The sequence below is a fragment of the Coregonus clupeaformis genome, chromosome 19, assembly GCF_020615455.1.
Source record: "Coregonus clupeaformis isolate EN_2021a chromosome 19, ASM2061545v1, whole genome shotgun sequence".
Taxonomy (NCBI): Eukaryota; Metazoa; Chordata; class Actinopteri; order Salmoniformes; family Salmonidae; genus Coregonus; species Coregonus clupeaformis.
This window is the reverse complement of record NC_059210.1, coordinates 27276486-27298305: the sequence shown is the minus strand read 5'-3', so window position 1 is coordinate 27298305 and position 21820 is coordinate 27276486.

Below are 21820 nucleotides of genomic sequence, written 5' to 3'. Positions count from 1 at the left end.
CCCTACCTGCCTTTCATTCATTATTTTAGCTGTCAAGGTTATTAGAGTGCAAGAGAACATTTGTTTTGAATGGCAACTCAGGTTGAGTCAGTTAATTATTAATATTGCTGAAACCTTTATGAAGTCACAGGAGGTCCATCACTTTCAAACCAATATTTTTTCCATTAATAATACATCCACTGCTGTTACTGTGGGACAGTCTATAAGAGCCAATGATACTTATGAACCAGGAAGCAAAAACAGAAACACGTATCCAATGTTAGGTTTATCACTAAATAAATGTTATGCATTCATTATCTGGCATGACAATGACAGATGACAGGCAGTAAGGCACATTGAGAATCTGGCTGTGCAGAATTCACAATTCACAATCTAGCTCAGTGTTGCTGTCATTCCCTGGGGATACCACAGTATGTATGTTATCATTGTGCAAAATGAATTCATGTTTGCATCTGGTTCTACACAATACATTTCTATCTGAGGGTTCTGTAATGTTGCATACCCCTGAACAGACCTACTATGCCCAGAGAGACTCATCTCACTTCTGGTCCTAATCTAGACCCAGACTCTGAGACATTACCAGGTGATGACCTGATGCAGCCTGCAGCTCATTGGGTTTACTGTAATTGCTCTTGTTAACGTTGGGTTGTGTATGGTGTAATTTATATACTAATTAGAGAGAGGGGAAGTTTATGTCAAACATCATCTGATTAGAGTGACCTATATGATAGCAGAACACATTTCAAACATTTGTGGTATTTTGTTGATCTCTAAACATGGTCATTGGAGTATCCATTTATAGCAGCACTGACTCAGTCAGAGATGTGTATTTGATATGAAGCAAAGTTGGCCTTCTTTGCACTCAGGCAAATATTTGTTCTTGGACAAATATAATGTTCATACTGCCCTCTAGTGTGGAGAGGTATGGAGACATCCCATAAATTCATAAAGCTTTACCAAGTCAACCAAGAGGACAAAGTCTTAACAGTCATATTATTCTCCTGACACAATTTATTTCCAAACAATAGCAGCAGTTCCAAATAAAAATATATTCCTCTCCAGTAGGGTTATTGATTTATGAATTTATGATTTTAGAGTTCCCAGCTAGTCACAACCCAATGAGTTAACCATCAGACAGACGACGGTGGCTGCCAAATAGCCATAAAAGTGGATTCTGGGCAGCACCTGCGGAAATACATCTAATGGCTTCTACATAAAAGAGATGTTAATCTGCTTGTATTTGTCACAGTTGCGTCTAGGAACATATTTACCCCTATGTCATATTTTTTAAATAATATTCTCTAATCAATAAACTTGTATTTTGTAGGTTACCCCATGTAGGTTATAGCCTAGGACAGTCAGTGACAGATGTCACTATAAATAATTTCCATAACAGTGGAACCTGTTAGAGAAAGACAAGATTTCCATGTCAGTGTGTTCAATAATAGTAGGCCTAAGCTATGACACTATACATAGCCCTGTTCCAAATGTCAATTTACATTCTCTGCGATGTACCCAACCGAAAAGTTATAAAATATATTTATAAAAGACGTTACGTAACTTTATGGTTACAAAACACAGAAGAAAAAATCGGAGTAATAATTCACAAACTACAATTTCACGCTGTGCTCTTGGTGAATCCGAAAAACATCTCTGAACTCTGGAGCAGTGATCTCCTTGAAATGCATGGGTGCGTCCCAAATGTCACCCTATTCACTAAATAGTGCACTACTGTTGGACTGAGAACTATGGGTACCCTGGTCAAAAGTAGTGCACTATTTAGGCAAAAGGGTGCCATTTGATACAGAACCCATGTGTTCCTGCCAGGTATTCAGAACCCCTGGGCCACTGGCAGAGGTAACTCACAATAACAACTTCAAGATCAACAAAACTATTTGGGCACACAGTGGGCATCCAAAATAGAATATTTCTCATATGACATAAGAAACTAGGCCACCATAAAGAGAAAACAACACTGCTGTATTTAGAATGCCCAAAATAGGGCATTCCACACTTCAAGAATTCAGACAAACTTTGAGATTACATTGAATATCTGGGATACAGTCATTTAAAATAATAATAATAATAATAAAGAAAGAATGTAAACATTACAGGTGAATAGGCCTACGGTGTTTCTAAAAATAGAAACAAAAAAGAGGTGGGGGTAGGCCTAATTGGGCACGGTTTAATCCCAATGTTAACAGATAATTCCATCTTTCTTGACTCACACTGACTCATCTCATCATACATTTGATATAGTGAGTATCCCATCTGTCCGACATGGAAAGTTGGGTTAACTGCCAATAGAACAGGAATAGCCTGAGGGAACATGGACATGGTGTAACAAGGACATGCTGTATCCAAATATATGTGTATATATTTTTTACTTGATCTGATTTGACTTGTATACTGTAACTTATACAAAAACACAACCACAAGGAACCAAGCTTGTCTGCCAAGTTACTGCACATCCACTGTGACGCCTACCTCACATGGACCAACATCCAAGCAGAGATGTCGTCCAAGGTCAAAACAAGGTTCTTTTCAGTCTGTGAGGTTGACACAAATGGAGTTGTCAACCATGATGGAGGGGTCTTGGAGCTGGCTGGCCTTCCCAAGGATGGAATAACAATGCTGCTGGACCAACATCCAAGGAGAGATGTCTGCCAGACACACAGAGATCATATGTTTCAGGGGGGTTGGGGGAATAATAGTTTACTTCCATCAGCATAACAGTAATAAGAGAAACCATGTGAAGATGTGACAGAACCAAGTGACTTTGTGTACAGAGAGAACCAACACCAGGGAGGGGATACGGTGCGGACACTGACACTTTCCATAAGAGAGTGCAGAGCCTGAGACGTATTTGGAATAATATGAATATTATAGGTAGAACTTATCTGTGATTCGGCATGTGTTGCATTACCAGCTCTCTCTGCATCGGTCCCATGCCACTCCAGAACTACCAACACAGCGAGGGAGAGCAGAGCAAGGGTAAAGAGTAGATCATTCTGCCTAAAATAATTCAAACAATCGCCCAGGTCAGGAATCAGCATATGCTTTAACCATTCTTAGTTTGAGGCTAATATATAGGGTTTGTTTACAATAACATTCTTGACAAACAATGTATATTTGGGGTTCTGATGGGGTACGACAGGTGAACTAAGTTCATTAAGTATTTATATATGTTATATTCTTCAAGAATCAATAGGCCTAGCTATATCATAGATTTTAAAATCAAAAAAAGTAATCACAGATTTGACAATTTTTTTATATATATTTTGAATGTCTTAAATTTTACCCCCCTTTTTCCAATTGCGATCTTGTCTCATCGCTGCAACTCCCCAGCTGGCTCGGAAGAGGCAAAGGTCGAGCCATGCGTCCTCTGAAACATGACCCGCCAAGCCGCGCTTCTTAACCCGGAAGCCAGCTGCACCAATGGGTCGGCGGAAACACCGTTCAACTGACGACCGAAGTAAGCTTGCAGGCACCCGGCCCGCCACAAGTAGTCACTAGAGCACGATGAGCCAAGTAAAGCCCCCCCCGGCCAAACCCTCCCCTAACCCGGACGACGCTGGGCCAATTGTGTGCCGCCCTTTGGGACTCCCAGTCACGGTCAGTTGTGACACAGCCTGGGATCGAACCCCAGGCTTTAGTGACTCCACAACACTGCGATGCAGTGCCTTAGACCGCTGCGCCACTCGGGAGGCCCTTGTCAGTCTGTTCTAATGGCAACTGAAGAGGAACTATATTGCACTGTAGATGGAAGTTTAAATAACAAGTTATTTTTGCTTGCATGCTGTGTTTAACTGAAAATATGACGTGGATTAAATTATATTATGCTGTACTTCTGCAGATGCTCATTTAGAGCTTTTCCAGGTGCTCACAATGCTTTACATGCTGCGGGTACGAGTCAAAAGACAGGAAGAAACAACAGCGACCGCAGGCAGTCTCTCGAGGCTATGATGTCCACTGATCAGGGGTAGAGTAAGTCTGTTTTGAGGGTAAAGTTGTCACGAATTCAGCCGAGGCTGCCCCTCCTCCTTGCTCGGGCAGGCTTCGGCGTTCGTCGTCACCGGAGTACTAGCTACTACCGATCCATGCGTCTATGTTCGACTTGTTTTGTCTTCATTGGTCACACCTGTTTCCCATCATGTAGTTATGTCTTCCCTATTTAACCCTCTGTCTCACACTGTGTGTTGTGTGTGTTTGTTCATGTTTTGGTTGTCGTTAGTGTGCGGGTTTGTTCCTCCCTGCGTGGAGGTTTTGTTCCTCCCTGCGTGGAGGTTTTGTTCATTCATTAACCATACGAGTAAAGTACGCTTTTTCGATTAGCTCTGTGTCCTGCGCCTGACTTAGTCTACTGCATTACACTGACGCCTTGACAAAAGTAAACAAGACCAAGCAGTAGAAATGAAGCTACTAGCTGTGTCATTCCTACTTACGGTGCCTTTTCTGTCCCCAGGAAATATCACATTTACATTTACATTTTAGTCATTTAGCAGACGCTCTTATCCAGAGCGACTTACAGTTACCTCTTATTTAGTGTAAAATGTGTATTCCAAAGGGCTTTAAATATAAAATTAGGTGTTGTTTACCATAAAAACACAGAGATATGGATCTCAAAGTGAATTTTATGTATTTTGTTTTTAGTGGATATAAATAATACAATATTTTAAATATTTCTTCATTATTTTATAAACCTACTTAAAATCTCTCTTACCAAAATATATTTTTCATGATTATTGTATTTATTATTATTTTATTAAAATGTTCTGGGTGTCCCTGATTTCACTTTCCACTCTATTGTTTGTAGTAATTCCCCTTTTAAAAAACAGCAACTTCCCACAATGACATCACATTCAGGAAGTGTCATTATTTTGGGGGTGGGAAAACAATGGTGCAAAGCTAAATAAATATAAACACTTTGTTTTATCAATTTTTTAATGTTTCAGTTTTTCATGATGTTAGTGTGTTTGACTCACTCATACATTTCCACCCTGTTGGGCTAAATTATAGAGAAAATGTATAACATTTTAAAATGTTAAAATATGTTTGATATAGAAGTTCAAATCCTCTTCAAGTGTTTACCATTATGCTAGCTCAATCATAATCATCCACAGAGCAATGGTTAATTTAGTGTCTAAATTTCCACCCTGTTAGGTTCCACCCTGTTAGGATTATGCACCTGACAGGGTGGGAAATGCACCTTAAAGGGTGGAAATCTAGTTAAAAAAGATAGTAAATAAATGACTAATGTCAATATTTATTCATATTTGCATAATATATTTATATTTTATGTATATTTAGATACATACAGTATTTGTTGCTAATTACATTACATATTACTAATTACAGTTACATACATATATATAGAGTGGGGAGAACAAGTATTTGATACACTGCCGATTTTGCAGGTTTTCCTACTTACAAAGCATGTAGAGGTCTGTAATTTTTATCATAGGTACACTTCAACTATGAGAGACGGAATCTAAAACAAAAATCCAGAAAATCACATTGTATGATTTTTAAGTAATTAATTTGCATTTTATTGCATGCCATAAGTATTTGATCACCTACCAACCAGTAAGAATTTCGGCTCTCACAGACCTGTTAGTTTTTCTTTAAGTAGCACTCCTGTTCTCCACTCATTACCTGTATTAACTGCACCTGTTTGAACTCGTTACCTGTATAAAAGACACCTGTCCACACACTCAATCAAACATACTCCAACCTCTCCACAATGGCCAAGACCAGAGAGCTGTGTAAGGACATCAGGGATAAAATTGTAGACCTGCACAAGGCTGGGATGGGCTACAGGACAATAGGCAAGCAGCTTGGTGAGAAGGCAACAACTGTTGGCGCAATTATTAGAAAATGGAAGAAGTTCAAAATGACGGTCAATCATCCTCGGTCTGGGGCTCCATGCAAGATCTCACCTTGTGGGGCATCAATGATCATGAGGAAGGTGAGGGATCAGCCCAGAACTACACGGCAGGACCTGGTCAATGACCTGAAGAGAGCTGGGACCACAGTCTCAAAGAAAACCATTAGTAACACATTACGCCGTCATGGATTAAAATCCTGCAGTGCACGCAAGGTCCCCCTGCTCAAGCCAGCGCATGTCCAGGCCCGTCTGAAGTTTGCCAATGACCATCTGGATGATCCAGAGGAGGAATGGGAGAAGGTCATGTGGTCTGATGAGACAAAAATATAGCTTTTTGGTCTAAACTCCACTCGCCGTGTTTGGAGGAAGAAGAAGGATGAGTACAACCCCAAGAACACCATCCCAACCGTGAAGCATGGAGGTGGAAACATCATTCTTTGGGGATGCTTTTCTGCAAAGGGGATGGAATGGGCCATGTATCGCGAAATCTTGGCCAACAACCTCCTTCCCTCAGTAAGAGCATTGAAGATGGGTCGTGGCTGGGTCTTCCAGCATGACAATGACCCGAAACACACAGCCAAGGCAACTAAGGAGTGGCTCCGTAAGAAGCATCTCAAGGTCCTGGAGTGGCCTAGCCAGTCTCCAGACCTGAACCCAATAGAAAATCTTTGGAGGGAGCTGAAAGTCCGTATTGCCCAGCGACAGCCCCGAAACCTGAAGGATCTGGAGAAGGTCTGTATGGAGGAGTGGGCCAAAATCCCTGCTGCAGTGTGTGCAAACCTGGTCAAGACCTACAGGAAACGTATGATCTCTGTAATTGTAAACAAAGGTTTCTGTACCAAATATTAAGTTCTGCTTTTCTGATGTATCAAATACTTACAGTGGGGAAAAAAAGTATTTAGTCAGCCACCAATTGTGCAAGTTCTCCCCACTTAAAAAAGATGAGAGAGGCCTGTAATTTTCATCATAGGTACACGTCAACTATGACAGACAAATTGAGAAAAGAAAATCCAGAAAATCACATTGTAGGATTTTTAATGAATTTATTTGCAAATTATGGTGGAAAATAAGTATTTGGTCACCTACAAACAAGCAAGATTTCTGGCTCTCACAGACCTGTAACTTCTTCTTTAAGAGGCTCCTCTGTCCTCCACTCGTTACCTGTATTAATGGCACCTGTTTGAACTTGTTATCAGTATAAAAGACACCTGTCCACAACCTCAAACAGTCACACTCCAAACTCCACTATGGCCAAGACCAAAGAGCTGTCAAAGGACACCAGAAACAAAAGTGTAGACCTGCACCAGGCTGGGAAGACTGAATCTGCAATAGGTAAGCAGCTTGGTTTGAAGAAATCAACTGTGGGAGCAATTATTAGGAAATGGAAGACATACAAGTCCACTGATAATCTCCCTCGATCTGGGGCTCCACGCAAGATCTCACCCCGTGGGGGTCAAAATGATCACAAGAACGGTGAGCAAAATCCCAGAACCACACGGGGGACCTAGTGAATGACCTGCAGAGAGCTGGGACCAAAGTAACAAAGCCTACCATCAGTAACACACTACGCCGCCAGGGACTCAAATCCTGCAGTGCTAGACGTGTCCCCCCTGCTTAAGCCAGTACATGTCCAGGCCCGTCTGAAGTTTGCTAGAGTGCATCCAGAAGAGGATTGGGACAATGTCATATGGTCAGATGAAACCAAAATATAACTTTTTGGTAAAAACTCAACTCGTCGTGTTTGGAGGACAAAGAATGCTGAGTTGCATCCAAAGAACACCATACCTACTGTGAAGCATGGGAGTGAAAACATCATACTTTGGGGCTGTTTTTCTGCAAAGGGACCAGGACGACTGATCCGTGTAAAGGAAAGAATGAATGGGGCCATGTATCGTGAGATTTTGAGTGAAAACCTCCTTCCATCAGCAAGGGCATTGAAGATGAAACGTGGCTGGGTCTTTCAGCATGACAATGATCCCAAACACACCGCCCGGGCAACGAAGGAGTGGCTTCGTAAGAAGCATTTCAAGGTCTTTGAGTCTCCAGATCTCAACCCCATAGAAAATCTTTGGAGGGAGTTGAAAGTCCGTGTTACACAGCGACAGCCCCAAAACATCACTGCTCTAGAGGAGATCTGCATGGAGGAATGGGCCAAAATACCAGCAACAGTGTGTGAAAACCTTGTGAAGACTTACAGAAAACGTTTGACCTGTGTCATTGCCAACAAAGGGTATATAACAAAGTATTGAGAAACTTTTGTTATTGACCAAATACTTATTTTCCACCATAATTTGCAAATAAATTCATAAAAAATCCTACAATGTGATTTTCTGGAATTTTTTTCCTCATTTTGTCTGTCATAGTTGACGTGTACCTATGATGAAAATTACAGGCCTCTCTCATCTTTTTAAGTGGGAGAACTTGCACAATTGGTGGCTGACTAAATACTTTTTTTCCCCACTGTATGTCATGCAATAAAATGCAAATTCATTACTTAGAAATCATACAATGTGATTTTCTGGATTTTTGTGTTAGATTCAGTCTCTCACAGTTGAAGTGTACCTATGATAAAAATTACAGATCTCTACATGCTTTGTAAGTAGGAAAACCTGCAAAATCGGCAGTGTATCAAATACTTGTTCACCCCACTGTAGCCTAATATAAGTAATTGTAATGACATTTATATATAATTATAATTAGTAATTGTAATGTAATTAGCTAGCAACAACATGTTAGCAACAACATGTATAATTATACAAATAGATGTAATGTTGTTTTACAAACTCAGGTTGACAATATTATTAAAAAGACATAAATAAATATTACAAATGAAATAAATAGAAAGTAATGTAAACTGATGCACAATATTCATTCTTATTATAGGTGTAATATTTTTCAACCATTTCACAGATGTAAAAGTTAATAAAATATATGTCATTGTTTTAATCTTGTATTCATTATTGGTTTTAGTTTCACTCTGCTGTTGCTTCATTCCACCCTGTTAGGTCGGTATTTTAAAATAATTTATCAATACCATCCAATTTTATGCATATTTTTGTGGTAACTTGTAGAGACAGAAGGGGTCAACTAAAGATGTAAAAATGTTGACCACATTCTATTGGTTTTCACTCTTATTTGGAAAAATAAGGTGCAAATAAAGCGCTGGTTCTGAAAATGACACACATTTCACTCAATAATTATTTTATAATAATTTGAAGAAGAAAAATGTATGCAATAGAATACGGGACATCTGATGTCTTACAAAATCTAAATCTAGATATTTACATGCATTGTTAACACTTTCAGATAGTTATGTGTATGTCCCTAACAGGGTGGAAATATGTCATGGTCCATGTGTGAACAATCTGCCTATAATTATTAGAATTTAAGTGCCTGAGCTTGACCAGTAAAGTGCTTTCAGAAAGTATTCACACGCCTTATTTTTTTTCCACATTTTGTTGTGTTACAATGTGGAATTAAAATGGATTTATTTTTTGTCAACGATCTGCACAAAATACTATGTAATGTCAAAGTGGAGAAAAAAATTCAAACATTTGTAAAACAATTATGAAAAATAAAAGACTAATATATCTTGATTACATAAGTATTCAACCCCCTGAATCAATCAATGTTAGGCAGTGATTACAGCTGTGAGTCTGTAAGAGCTCTGCACACCTGATTTGTACAATATTTGAACATTATTCTTTTTTAAATTCTTCAAGCTCTGTCAAGTTGGTTGTTGATCATTGCTAGATCGCCATTTTCAAGTCTTGCCATAGATTTTCAAGCAACTCCAGTGTATATTTGGCCTTATGTTTTAGGTTATTGTCCTGCTGAAAGGATAATTTGTCTCCCAGCGTCTGTTGGAAAGCAGACTGAATCAGGTTTTCCTCTAGGATTTTGCCTGTGCTTATCTTTATTCCGTTTATTTTTATCCTAAAAGACTCCCTAGTCCTTGCCGATGACAAGCATACCCATAACATGATGCAGCCACCACCATGCTTGAAAATATGAAGAGTGGTACTCAGTGATGTGTTGTGTTGGATTTGCCCTAAGCATAATACTTTGTATTCAGGACATAAAGTTAATTTCTTTGCCACATTCTTAGCAGTTTTACTTTAGTGCCTTATTGCAAACAGGATGCATGTTTTGGAATATTTTTATTCTGTACAGGCTTCCTACTTTTCACTCTGTCATTTAGGTTAGTATTGTGGGGTAACTAAAATGTTGTTGATCCATCCTCACTTTTCTTCTATGACAGCCATTAAACTCTGTAACTGTTTTAAAGTCACCATTGCCCTCATAGTGAAATCCATGAGCGGTTTCCTTCCTCTTCGGCAACTGTAGTGACTGGGTGTATTGATACACCATCCAAAGTGTAATTAATAACTTCACCATGCTCAAAGGGATATTCAATGTCTTCTTTTTTTTTTTTTACCCATCTACCAATAGGTGCCCTTCTTTACGAGGCATTGGAAAACCTCCCTGGTCTTTGTGGTTGAATCTGTGTTTGAAATTCACTGATCGACTGAGGGACCTTACAGATAATTGTATGTGTGGGGTACAGAGATGAGGTAGTCATTCAATAATCATGTTAAACACTATAACTGCACACAGAGTGAGTCCATGCAACTTATTATGTGACTTAAGCAATTTGTACTCCTGAACTTACACTACATGACCAAAAATTATGTGGACACCTGCTCGTCGAACATCTCATTCCAAAATCATGGGCATTATTAATATGGAGTTGGTCCCGCCTTTGCTGCTATAAGAGCCTCTACTCTTCTGGGAAGGCTTTCCACTAGAACATTCCTATGGGGACTTGCTTCCATTCAGCCACAAGAGCATTAGGCACTGATGTTGGGCGATTAGGCCTGGCTTGCAGTCCGCGTTCCAATTCATCCCGAAGGTGTTTAATGGGGTTGAGGTCAGGGCTCTGTGCAGGCCAGTCAAGTTCTTCCACACCAATCTCGACAAACCTGTATGGACCTCGCGTTGTGCAGGGGGGCATTGTCATGCTGAAACAGGAAAGGGCCTTCCACAAACTGTTGCCACAAAGTTGGAAGAACAGAATTGCTGTAGTGTTAAGATTTCCACTTCACTGGAACTAAGGGGGCTAGTCCGAACCATGAAAAACAGCCCCAGACCATTATTCCTCCATTATTCCTCCTCCACCACACTTTACAGTTGGCACTATGTAGCGTTCTCCTGGCATCCGCCAAACCCAGATTCGTCCGTCGGACTGCCAGATGGTGAAGTGTGATTCATCACTCCAGAGAATGGCAGTGAGATTTACACCACGCCAGCCAACGCTTGGCATTGCGCATGGTGATCTTAGGCTTGTGTGCGGCTGCTCGGCCATGGAAACCCATTTCATGTAGCTCCTGACGAACAGTTATTGTGCTGACATTGCTTCTAGAGGCAGTTTGGAACTCGGTAGTGAGTGTTGCAACCGAGGACAGACGATTTTTACGCGCTATGCGCTTCAGTATTCGGCGGTCCCGTTCTGTGAGCTTGTGTGGCCTACCACTTTGAGGCTGAAACGTTGTTGCTCCTAGACATTTCCACTTTAACAGCACCTACAATTGACCGGAGCAGCTCTAGCAGGACAGACCTTTCACAAACTGACTTGTTGGAAAGGTGGTATCCTATGAAGGCCATTCTACTGCCAATGTGTCTATGGAGATTGCATGGCTGTGTGCTCGATTTTATATACCTGTCAGCAATGGGTGTGGCTGAAATAGCCGAATCAACTAATTTGAAGAGGTGTCCACATACTTTTGTATATATAGTGTATTTAGGCTTGCCATAACAAAGGGGTTGAATACTTATTGACTCAAGACATTTCAGCTTTTCATTTTTTATTATTTAGTTAAAAAAATAATTCCACTTTGACATTATGGGTATTGTGCGTAGGCCAGTGACACAAAATCTAAATGTAATCCATTTTAAATTCAGGCTGTAACACAATGTGGAAAAAGTCAAGGGGTGTGAATACTTTCTGAAGGCACTGTATGTTTTTCTGAATGTCAAACATGTCCTTTTCTGATAGAATACAAAAAATATAGACTTTTTTTCACAAAACATCCCACTCTTTCAGTCACAGTTCAAATCCCATCCCTAAACAACTTAGGTGCCTGTGAAGTCGGAGCATTCATCGACAAGATTCTTTGTAATGCCTCTGCTGTAAAATCCCTGAGTCACAAAAAACGCTCAGCTGCACTCACAATGATGCCTATTTTCTCAGATTTCCTCTCTGTTTGCACTGTGAAGTTGATAACCAACGCAATAAACGCTACAAAGTCCACCTTTATAACATGCAACATGTCAGGATCCCTCTGTTGACAAGGAATATTCTCTGGTGTCTCTACTCCTACTACCATTACTTCTTCAACTTCACTCCTTTCTTCCACTCTTCTCACCGCCTCCGAATAGGAGACATGCTAGACAGCCCCATATTACTGCCCCCTCCGTCTCCTTCACCCTAACAGGACCCTTCAGAAATTCTGGTGCATGTTCACCACCAAAATTGCAGCATTTAGGCTCAGCTGGCATAGGATACCCCTCCCGTCTTCATACACTTTACACATGACCAATACATTTGCATTTATCACACTGCATGGGTTTGGGCACGAAGGCTCTCTCATAAAAGAGAGACTCTTCATCAAAAAACAATAGAATGGATGGAGTGGGCTTCCTCCATGGTCTGTCGGTGTGCACCAACCACTTGATCCAATTCTTCACATACTATATACCCTTTGCATTTACTTCTAGCGCCACCCCAGAGATAACATTCTAGATAGGCACCCTGCTTCGAAGAGCCACACATGACACATTCCAATCCGATATCTTCTTGAGGCGCAGAGCATGCTCCTTCTGTTCCATAGATACACAAAAAAAACTAAATAAGCCCACTTCTCGTTACTCTCATTGATGCCACCTCATCCAACGCTCCACCATTTTTATAGAGACTTCAATCGGATCTCCCAGGTAACAACATCGATCCAAAACACTTACTCTGACCAAAAGATCATCAGAACTAGGCTTGGATTGACTAGATTCCACTACCACTTTACTTCTCCTATTGCCTTTTGCATTCACCACTGTAATACCATTCTTCTCACGCTCATCTCCACTTGACACGCCATCTGATTCAAACATAACATCCGCTTCTGCCAGTTTCTTCAGTGTTCACTAACTTGCTTTTCCCTTGACCATTTGTGTCCTGCCATCTTTCTCTTCCCTTTCAAATATCCCGCGATTGATGACGTTTCCCATTTCAACCAATCAAAATATCCAACGTTTATATATATTTTTCCTATCATACATCATTCACATTGGTCGCGTTCCCCTGCTCAGACATTGCATACATCAACCAATGGTTGCATGCCACTTCATTGACTGTGTCATCGACTGACAGATTGGGCTTGTTCGACACTGCAGCCGACAGTGCAGGCGACTGCCGACTGACTGGTCTACAAATCAACTTGCATCATAAATAACGACTCATTATTATTTGTATATCAGTCAGTCAGTCACAATTTACCTATGATGCTCTCGAACACGACCATAGTGTCACGATCGTTGAAAGGAGTGGACCAATGCGCAGCGTGGAATGCGAACATACTTTTATTAAATATTCACCACACGAACAAAAACAACAAAACGATACGTGAAGTCCTTGGTAACATAAACAAACCAACACGGAACAAGATCCCACAAACACAAATGCCCAAACGTCTGCCTAAGTGTGGTTCTCAATCAGAGACAACAAGCAACAGCTGATTCTCGTTGCCTCTGATTGAGAACCACCCCTGCCAACATAGAAACACAATGAACTAGATCCTGAACATAGAAACACAAAACATAGACTCTACACACCCTGGCTCAACATAACAGAGTCCCCAGAGCCAGGGCGTGACACATAGCTATAGGGGGCACACTCTTTTCACGCCACATCAATATAAAGTGATTTTCGTAGCAGGTTAGGAGAGCATTTTCCCAAACCCTAACCCTTTTCTTAACCTTAATCTCAGTCTCCTAACCTGCTACGTTAATTCTCCTAACCTGCTGCGAGAAAGTCACTTCAGTTTCGAAGTGGTGTGAAAAGCGTGTTTCCCATAGCTATAGAGCTCGCTAGCTTGTAGTCCAAAAACCCGGAATTTAGTTACCTCTGGTTCATTCGGCCATTCCTAGGGGGGCAAATGAACAGGGAAAGAATGGGGTTAAGGTCTGAGGCTAACACAGGCTTAGGATATCTTATAGGCTACGTTTTGTTCTATGAGATAATATCAGTCAGTTAAAGCTGCAATATGTAACTTTTTGGGTGACCAGACAAATTCAAATAGAAATGTGTCTAAGAAGCGGTAGATATGTTCGATGTGTGCTATTTCTATGCTTCCCGTTCTTAAGTTTCATTTTTGTGTCTTTTCCTTTCGGTTTTGTACACCAGCTTCAAACAGCTGAAAATACAATATTTTTGGTTATGAAAAATATATTTCACAGCGGTTTAGATGGTACAATGATTCTCTACACTTTACTTGCTTGTGTTGTCACATAAACTGAAATTAGGGGTTACTAACATGACCTTTATGAATTTTGAAGCCCTTATGTGCTTTATGTACTTGTTTTGATTATGTAAATACTTCACAACTGACAAAAAGTGACATTAGCTGATGAAGATTATTTCATAGAACAAAATATGTAAGATCTCATAAGCCTGTGTTTACCACAGACCTTATTTTCGGCACCAGATTGCTATAACATATGATGTGGTTAGCTGATATGTAAAATACCTATCCAGGAATTGTACGATTTGGCATGCGTCCGCAATGCCTGGGCAGAGGAACGCGCCCAGAGGCTGGAGTCAAAAAGTGGCCATTTTAACCAGTTTGCTAGCTTCTTTGACTGTACCTTTTTTTGGACCATTTGGACAAAGCACCATAATAACGTCCTACATTATTATACCCAATCTCATTATTGTAAGAATCAAATGTAATATTCAGTCAAATGAAAATGTTTTGTTTTCAGTCAATTTACATAAACCCTCATAGCTGATTAATACATTCTGTATCTACTTTTTAAATAAATGACAACCAGCAGCAAGTTGGAATCTGCATTTCAAGGCCGCTTGAAGAACAGTCTCCCTAGGCCAGGGATCATCAACTAGATTCAGCCACTGGACGATTTTTTCTTGAGCGGATGATCAGGGTGGAATAACTCGATCCATTAGAATATGGAGATAGAGTGCTTATAGAGCCCCACAGTGGAGGTGTCATAATACCCATAAAACCTAGCGGTCAAACAGGGAAATTGTTCCAATCGTTTTCCCACCATTCATTTTTCCATTGGAAATTTTAGAAACACTTAAAATAAGGGCTGTGTTTCGTGTAGGCTGACCCTGGCGCGACATTTTGATAACCATGTAAATCTCTCTAGGACAAGGTGACTTTTATGGGTATTATGACTCATCCTGTGGTACTCTATTGCAGTTAATTTCTTTGACTTAATAAGTCAAATATCTTTGAGCAGTAAACAAGAAAACAAAGAGTCCCAGACAGTTTGCAATAAAACATACTAGAGAGGGGTATCATTTGCTAGGCTATCTACATTATTGGGATCATCTGGTTATCACCAGTGTTTGGAATACATTGAGTTCATTGACAAAACAGACCATGGGACGCCTTTTCACACGGAGATGTATTTGTCAAAGGTCCGCAGTGGGTCTGTGTAAACTATGCGATTATATTGGAGACAGGTTTATAACAGTGAATGTCATCTATTAATTTACTGTTATAGTATTTCTAAGTAGCAACGCAGCCATAACAGCCAGGGAAACAAATTGTTCTCATTTTAAGACAGAACATTCAGATTTTTCTGCCTGACTGTGGTGCTCTTTACCTGAATTGTTAGGAGTTTCTTGTTATCACAACAAAACAACTTATTTTGCTCAAATAGAGATATAATTCAACTGTGTTTTCTTTGAACAGATGGGCATGGCTGAGAATGGAACATTCCGTTTTCTGCCTGAGTGTGGCGCTGTTTACAGCAATTTTCTGGATTCTCTTGTGACCAGAACAAAACTACTTATTTTACTCAACTAGAGATTTAAATAAATTGTGTTTCTTTGAAAAGGTGGGCCTGGCTGACATGAAAAATACATTAAGGGGAAAGGATCCACAGACACAGAGGCTGATTACAGAGGCTCTGATTAACCCTAATCTTTTCTCTTTCTCCCCTTCCAGAGGGCCTGAGGCTCTTGGACCACAGACCTTATTTTCGGCGTTTATCCTAAACCCTACAAAAATGGCATTAATTTCCTCGTAGGCTTTGTCCAACGAACCATGGCAGAGTTAGTGCCTATGTAGCACCTGGGGATGTGTGAAACGTACTCCTCCTCAGCCTGAAGTGTCCCCACTTGTGCCAGCGACTAGCTAGCTTTTGGTGTAGCGCCGACTGGTAAGACACTTCAGGAGGGTGGTCACATGTGCTATCAAGGCAGAGGTCCCGAGTTCGCGCCAGGTATGGGCCGAATCGTGAGGAAGTGGTACTCGTTAAGCAAGAAGCGTGACACCTTTACAGTGGTGCCATGACCCGGATCCACAGTTGTGCTCAGCTGGGGTCGCTGTTGAGTAAGTTTGAAGGGTGACTGTAGAACATGGGGATGTGTGAAACTTCCTCCTCGGCCTTAAGTGTACCACTTGCGTTGCCTCATTAGCTAGCTTTTGAGGTGGCGCGATCGGTTAAGACGCTTGAGGGAGGACGGTCACGTGTGTTTGTGAGACAGAGTTCCCGAGTTCGAGACAGATATGGGCCGAATCGGGAGGAAGTGGTACTCGCTAAGCAAGCAGTCCTTTACACCTACAAAAAGACGGCATTTCTATTTTTTTATATTTACATTTACATCATTTAGCAGACGCTCTTATCCAGAGCGACTTACAAATTGGTGCATTCAACTTATGATAGCAAGTGGGACAACCACTTTTTTCCCCTTCTTTTTTTTATGGGGGGGGGGGGGGTAGAAGGATTGCTTTATACTATTCCAGGTATTCCTTAAAGAGGTAGGGTTTCAAGTGTCTCCGGAAGGTGGTCAGTGACTCCGCTGTCCTGGCGTCGTGGGGGAGCTTGTTGCACCATTGGGGTGCCAGAGCAGCAAACAGCTTTGACTGGGCTGAGCGGGAACTGTGCTTCTGTAGAGGTAGGGGAGCTAGCAGGCCAGAGGTGGATGAACGTAGTGCCCTCATTTGGGTGTAGGGTCTGATCAGAGCCTGAAGGTAAGGAGGTGCCGTTCCCCTCATAGCTCCGTAGGCAAGCACCATGGTCTTGTAGTAGATGCGAGCCTCAACTGGAAGCCAGTGGAGTGTGCGGAGGAGCGGGGTGACATGAGAGAACTTGGGAAGATCGAACACCAGACGGGCTGCGGCGTTCTGGGTAAGTTATAGGGGTTTAATGGCACAGGCAGGGAGCCCAGCCAACAGCGAGTTGCAGTAATCCAGACGGGAGATGACAAGTGCCTGGATTAGGACCTGTGCCGCTTTCTGTGTAAGGTAGGGTCGTACTCTGCGAATGTTGTAGAGCATGAACCTGCAGGATCGGGTCACCGCTTTGATGTTAGCAGAGAACGACAGGGTGTTGTCCAGGGTCACGCCAAGGCTCTTTGCACTCTGGGAGGAGGACACAATGGAGTTGTCAACCGTGATGGCGAGATCATGAAGCGGGCAGTCCTTCCCAGGGAGGAAGAGCAGCTCCGTCTTGCCGAGGTTAAGCTTGAGGTGGTGATCCGACATCCACACTGATATGTCTGCCAGACATGCAGAGATGCGATTCGCCACCTGGTTATCAGAAGGGGGAAAGGAGAAAATTAATTGTGTGTCGTCTGCGTAGCAATGATAGGAGAGACCATGTGAGGATATGACAGAGCCAAGTGACTTGGTGTATAGAGAGAATAGGAGAGGGCCTAGAACTGAGCCCTGGGGGACACCAGTGGTGAGAGCACGTGGTGCGGAGACAGATTCTCGCCACGCCACCTGGTAGGAGCGACCTGTCAGGTAGGACGCAATCCAAGAGTGAGCAGCGCCGGAGATGCCCAACTCGGAGAGGGTGGAGAGGAGGATCTGATGGTTCACAGTATCAAAGGCAGCGGATAGGTCTAGAAGGATAAGAGCAGAGGAGAGAGATTTAGCTTTAGCAGTGCGGAGAGCCTCCGTGACATAGAGAAGAGCAGTCTCAGTTGAATGACCAGTCTTGAAACCTGACTGGTTTGGATCAAGAAGGTCATTCTGACAGAGATAGCAGGAGAGTTGGCTAGAGACGGCACGCTCAAGAGTTTTGGAGAGAAAAGAAAGAAGAGATACTGGTCTGTAGTTGTTGACATCGGAGGGATCGAGTGTAGGTTTTTTGAGGAGGGGTGCAACTCTCGCTCTCTTGAATACGGAAGGGACATGGCCAGCGGTCAAGGATGAGTTGATGAGCGAGGTGAGGTAAGGGAGTTGATCTCCGGAAATGGTCTGGAGAAGAGAGGAGGGGAAAGGGTCAAGCGGGCAGGTTGTTGGGCGGCCGGCCGTCACAAGTCGCAAGATTTCATCTGGAGAGAGAGGGGAGAAAGAAGTCAAAGCATAGGGTAGGGCAGTGTGAGCAGGACCAGCGGTGTCATTTGACTTAATAAATGAGGATCGGATGTCGTCAACCTTCTTTTCAAAATGGTTGACGAAGTCATCCACAGAGAGGGAGGGGGGAGGGGGAGGAGGAGGAGGATTCAGCAGGGAGGATAAGGTGGCAAAGAGCTTCCTAGGGTTAGAGGCAGAGGCTTGAAATTTAGAGTGGTAGAAAGTGGCTTTAGCAGCGGAAACAGAGGAAGAGAATGTAGAGAGGAGGGAGTGAAAAGATGACAGGTCCGCAGGGAGTCTAGTTTTCCTCCATTTCCGCTCGGCTGCCCGGAGCCCTCTTCTGTGAGCTCACAATGAGTCGTCAAGCCACGGAGCAGGAGGGGAGGACCGAGCCGGCTTGGAGGATAGGGGACATAGAGAGTCAAAAGATGCAGAAAGGGAGGAGAGGAGGGTTGAGGAGGCAGAATCAGGAGATCGGAGGGAGAAGGATTTAGCAGAGGGAAGAGATGATAGGATGGAAGAGGAGAGAGTAGCGGGAGAGAGAGAGCGAAGGTTGCGACGGCACATTACCATCTGTGTAGGGGCAGAGTGAGTAGTGTTGGAGGAGAGCGAGAGAGAAAAGGATACAAAGTAGTGGTCGGAGACTTGGAGGGGGAGTTGCAGTGAGATTAGTAGAAGAACAGCATCTAGTAAAGATGAGGTCAAGCGTATTGCCTGCCTTGTGAGTAGGGGGACGGGTGAGAGGGTGAGGTCAAAAGAGGAAAGGAGTGGAAAGAAGGAGGCAGAGAGAAATGAGTCAAAGGCAGACGTTGGGAGGTTAAAGTCACCCAGAACTGTGAGGGTGAGCCATCCTCAGGAAAGGAACTTATCAAGGCGTCAAGCTCATTGATGAACTCTCCAAGGGAACCTGGAGGGCGATAAATGACAAGGATGTTAAGCTTGAATGGGCTAGTGACTGTGACAGCATGGAATTCAAATGAGGAGATAGACAGATGGGTCAGGGGAAACAGAGAGAATGTCCACTTTGGAGAGATGAGGATTCCTGTGCCACCGCCGTGCTGACCAGATGCTCTCGGGGTATGCGAGAACACATGGTTAGACGCTCTATAGTAGTGATGTATTAACTAGGCTCTACTATATGTCCCTGTTCTGTGTGTGTATGAACCAGTGATGATTTACTCACCCCCTACTGAACAGGAGATGAGCCAAGCCACCCTGCCTCGCTTCCTCCCAGGCTGTCTGGAGGGTAAGATACAGTATATAGGTCTCTCCATTGGTGGGAGATGGACATTTAAGCTTATCAACACTCTCTTTATTTTACTGACTTGTTGAATGATTGATCCATTCATCCCTCCATCTCTCCCCAGCCTTCCTCTCCTCTGAGGACCCAGTGAGGGTGGAGCTCAGTCAGAGAGCTGTTGAGGGACTGGTTAGGAAGAACACTTCTACAGCCAGTGAGGTGAGAGGTCACATGGTTTTGATGGTAAATATTTGTCACACAAGCTAAAGGAAATATGTTACATAATCTATGTTCATTTGCATTAGTGCAAATTGTCCACCGATATTCATGTAATTTCTCACCCCTTTTGGCTGTATGAAAGTTTATTTCCCCTCAGGCACACACATTTGTTTTCGTTATTATGAAAGTAATTTGTGTAGAATGTACTTTTTTTTTAAAGGTAGGGGCGTGAATCAGAAAACCAGTCAGTATCTGGTGTGATCACCTTTTGCCACATGCAGCGCGACACATCTCCTTCGCTTAGAGTTGATCAGGCTGTTGAATGTAGCGTTGGGACTGTTGTCCCACTCCTCTTCAATGGCTCAGCGAAGTTGCTGGATATTGGCGGGAACTGGAACACGCTGTCGGACACGTCGATTCAGAGCATCCCAAACATGCTCAATGGGTGACATATCTGATGAGTATGCAGGCCATGGAAGAACTGTGAAATGTTCAGCTTCCAGGAATTGTGTACAGATCCTTGCGACATGTGGCCATACATTATCATGCTGAACCATGAGGTGATGGCGGTGGATGCATGGCATGACAATGGGCCTCAGGATCTCGTCACGGTATCTCTGTGCATTCAAATTGCCATCGATGAAATGCAATTGTGTTCGTTGTCTGTAGCTTATGCCTGCCCATACAATAACCCCACCTCCACGATGGGGCACTCTGTTCACAACGTTGACATCAGCAAACCACTCGCCCACACAACGTCTTACATGCTGTCTGCCATCTGCCCGGTACAGTTGAAACCGGGATTCATCCGTGACAAGGACACTTCTCCAGTGTGCCAGTGATCATCGATGGTGAGCATTTGCCCACTGAAGTTGGTTACAATGCCGAACTGCAGTCAGGTCAAGATCCTGGTGAGGAACGATGAGCACGCAGATGAGCTTCCCTGAGACGGTTTCTGACAGTTTGTGCAGAGACTCTTCTCCTGTGCAAACCAACAGTTTCATCAGCTGTCCGGGTGGCTGGTCTCAGACGATCCTGCAAGTGAAGAAGCCGGATGTGGAGATCCTGGGCTGGCGTGGTTACACATGATCTGCGGTTGTGAGGCCGGTTGGATGTACTGCCAAATTCTCTAAAATGACATTGGAGGTGACTTATGGTAGAGAAATTAACACTCAATTCTCTGGCAATAGCTCTGGTGGGCATTCCTGCAGTCAGCATGTCAATTGCACGCTCCCTCAAAACTTGAGACATCTGTGGCATTGTGTTGTGTGACAAAACTGCACATTTCAGAGTGGCCTTGTATTGTCCCCAGCACAAGGTGCAGCTGTGTAATGATCCTGCTGTTAAATCAGCTTCTTGATGTGCACACCTGTCAGGTGAATGGATTATCTTGGCAAAGGACAAATGCTCACTAACAGGGATGTAAATACATTTGTGCACAAAATATGAGAGAAATAAGCTTTTTGTGCATATGGAACATTTCTGGGATCTTTTAGTTCAGCTCATGAAACAAGGGACCAACACTTTACATGTTGTGTTTATATTTTTGTTCAGTGTAAATGTTACATGAAATGAAAATATCAAATCTGAATGGAAACCAATTTGTTAATATGTATTGGCAATAATTCACTTAATGGTGAGGCATGGAATAAATAAAAATGAATGTTGTAAATAAATACTGTGTGTAAATACTGGAGTGATGTATGATTGTTAATCAAATTGTTCATAGACCAATTTCTGATACTGTGTCCATGTGTATGCAAATACATTGAAATTACCTTGTTTTCAAGTACATATTTTCAACTTCAACTTTCAAACAAAACCGAACGTAGATTTAACGTCGGGCACAGTCGTCTTTTCAACGAC